The sequence below is a fragment of the Nomascus leucogenys genome, chromosome 18 (genome assembly GCF_006542625.1).
Source record: "Nomascus leucogenys isolate Asia chromosome 18, Asia_NLE_v1, whole genome shotgun sequence".
NCBI classification, from domain to species: Eukaryota; Metazoa; Chordata; class Mammalia; order Primates; family Hylobatidae; genus Nomascus; species Nomascus leucogenys.
This window is the reverse complement of record NC_044398.1, coordinates 67,132,003-67,135,097: the sequence shown is the minus strand read 5'-3', so window position 1 is coordinate 67,135,097 and position 3,095 is coordinate 67,132,003. Positions and strand designations below refer to the sequence as shown.

The 3,095-nt window shown below is 40.7% G+C and overlaps 1 pseudogene; it reads left to right on the top strand.

Annotated features, from left to right (window-relative positions):
• Window positions 1–406: 406 nt before the first annotated feature.
• On the top strand, window positions 407–1,038 carry LOC115831268 (annotated as a pseudogene).
• Window positions 1,039–3,095: the final 2,057 nt, after the last annotated feature.

Genomic DNA, 3,095 nt, shown 5'->3' with positions numbered 1-3,095 from the left:
CAGCCTGAGCAACTTCATCTCTAAAAAAATAGAAAATTAAAAAATAAAGAATCCAAAACTGAAAATTGTCACCAATGTACTATTAATCTAAATTAAGTAAGAGACAAAATGTGAAGTACAGTAAGCAGATCATTCTCAAATAAAAAGACCTATGCCCTACATAAAGATGTATAAATAAGTGAATATTTTTGTATGTTTTAAGTTGAAAGAAAATGTTTAACAAATGTATGGTATTTAATGATTATTTTTATCAGCCAACTACCTGTCTTCCCAGTTGCTTTAGATGAGTAGGATTCTCTCATATTGTCGTTGTTTTTGAGATGAAAAGTTGAAAGAGAGGGAACTTGCTGAGCGCTTACTGGAGATGGTGCAGGCCTCAGGCTATTTGAACAATTGAATCCAAAACATGGATATCAGACCAAATCGCTTAATTTATGTCAACAATATGAATGACAAAATTAAAGAAGAAGGGTTGAAGAGATTCCTACATGCCCTGTTTTCTCAGTTTGGCCATGTGGTAAGTATTGTGGCTCTAAAGACCATGAAGATGGGTGCGGGACACTGGGCTCATCCACAAATGCCTTGAGACAGTTACAAGGATTTCCATTGTATGATAAACCAATGAAAATCCAGTATGCAAAAACAGATTCTGATATAATTTCTAAGATGTGTGACACTTTTGCTGACAAAAGAAAAGAAAAAAGCCCAAACTGTGGAACAGATAGCAACAACCACAAACATAAAGCCTGGTCAGGAAACACTGAATTCAGCTGATACCCAAATCCTCAGGTTCTTACTACCCTCTGAATTCTGTTTTATTTTTAAGTTAATTTACCAGCAGAGACTCATGAGATGATGTTATCTGTGCTATTTAATAGGTTCCCTGGTTTCAAGAAAGTACGTTTTGTACCTGGGAAGCATGGTATTGCTCTGGTTGAATTTGAAAATGGTAAGTAGGCTGGAGCTGTCAGGGCAGCTTTACAAGGATTTAAGGTCACTTTGTCTCACGCTATGAAAATCACCTGTGTCAAGAAGTAATACTTGGGATAGTCATCATTAAAGGACTCAATATTATTTATAGTGTTTGTATTAGTAACATTTGCTCAGGTCATTCTAATAGTTAGGGATGAGGAAAGTCAAAGTGAAAAAAAATAGAGAAGTGACTGAACTAGGTAACATCTAGGACATGATGAGCCGGGAATGAAGTCTGGGCGTGCCTGGCCATGGTTCAAGCTGTGGACCACAATGTGATGCACAAACAACCCGCTCCCCCGCCACAATGATTCTGTCAATTACGCAAAAACTAAGAATTTCTGTTCAAAGCCATCATGAACAAAGTTATTAGACGGCAAATTGGGAGATGCCTGCAACGTCTAAAAACAAGGGATCATACAAAATTGAAAAAGAAGAATTGAAGAGATTCCCCCACACCCTGTTTTCTCAGTTTGGCCATGTGGTAGATACTGTGGCTCTTGTATGTAGAATATACAAAGAATTCCTAAAACTGAAAAGAAAAAGAAAGGAATGCAAACATAAAAATGACTAAAGTGCATAGTAGGCAATTCCTTTGACAGAAAAGGAATCCCTAAAGACTAATATGTATAAGAATGATGAATAATTTTAGTAATCAAAGAAAAGGAATTTGAAACAACAAAGAGATACCACTTTATGCCTCTTAGGCGGGCATAAATTAGCAGCATAATGCCATGAATAGGCACAGATGCAAAGATGTAGGAACCCCACGCACTGCTGGTGAGAATCCAGGTGGGAGCAGCCACTCCAGGGGCAACCTGGCCCCACCCTATGACCCAGCAATTTCTCTCCTAGGTGTACATCCCCAAGAAACCTTTATACATCCTCCTCAGGGAATATGTACAAAGATGTTTGGTATAGCACTAGGGTTAGCACAGGTCGTCTAAGAAACAGATGCCAAGATGCAGATTAAACCAATTAAACGTACAAAGATTTTCTTAGAGGGAATACCTGTGAGAGAAAATAAGGATGGATGGGAGAACTCATACCACAGTGAAGTCTGACCCCAAGTGAAGGAGAGGGAGGAAGGTTGGTGGAAGCATCCTAAGAACCTGGTGGAAGGTTCTCCAAATCCACCAGGAAGTCCTCAAGCCCTAATCAGCCATGGGAGGAGTCCCCCGTCTCCCAGGAATGAGCCTGTCTTAGTTGCCCGGCTCTGCTCAGTCACTGGCTAGGAGCAGCCCACAGGAAGCAAGGCCTCAGGTGAAACCCAGAGATAGATTTCAGAACTCAGAGCTAAGCCTTAGGTCAATTACACTCCTGCAGTTGGAGGTCTATGAGGCATAGTCTCATGGGTTCCACATGTTATTCAGAGTACAGGGACAGGAAGGCAACGTGTATGCCAATCACAGGGATTGTGGATAGGTAATGTGCAGTAGACACCACCAGTGAGCAGTTAGAACCAAAGAAGTAGATGTATACCTAACAGCACAGATGGGTCTTTAAAACAAAGTATAGAGTGAAAAAGGAAGAAACAGAATGGGATCTCCAATATAATAATATTTCCTAAATGTGAGATACATATACATGCATACAAAATGGTAACACTCAATATTCAAGCCTACACATATAAACCAAAAGACTCCCACTGTGCCCATTAGAATGGTTGTTAAGGTGGAATATGGAGGTAAAAAGGACTAAATAAAGGAATATACGAAAAAAGGACTTGAACTGAGCCTGAGTAACTCAGTCTCTTGACTCCGAGGGTCTAAATAAACAAATCAACATAGTGCTCACTTCATGCTTCCCCCATAGTCATGACACAGGAGCAGCCTCTCTGGAATTCTTTAATAGCAGCAACTATAAAAGCAGTCTTCCGTTGTAAAAACAGCAGCTCTTTGCACAGTAGATGTCTATGCTATCCCTGCCCCTTTAAATTCAGCTGGCCCTATCAGTGCCTCACTTTGCACAGTGCAGACCCAGCACAGCAGCAGCACAAAACAGGTAGCCTAGGAACCGCCTCAAGCTGCCTGCCTGCCTGCTTTCTCTCTCAATTTCTGCCTTCCAGCTAACGTCTGGGTTCTCCATTCCTGCCCTGGTCCCCTAGTTCTATTGTTTGTTTT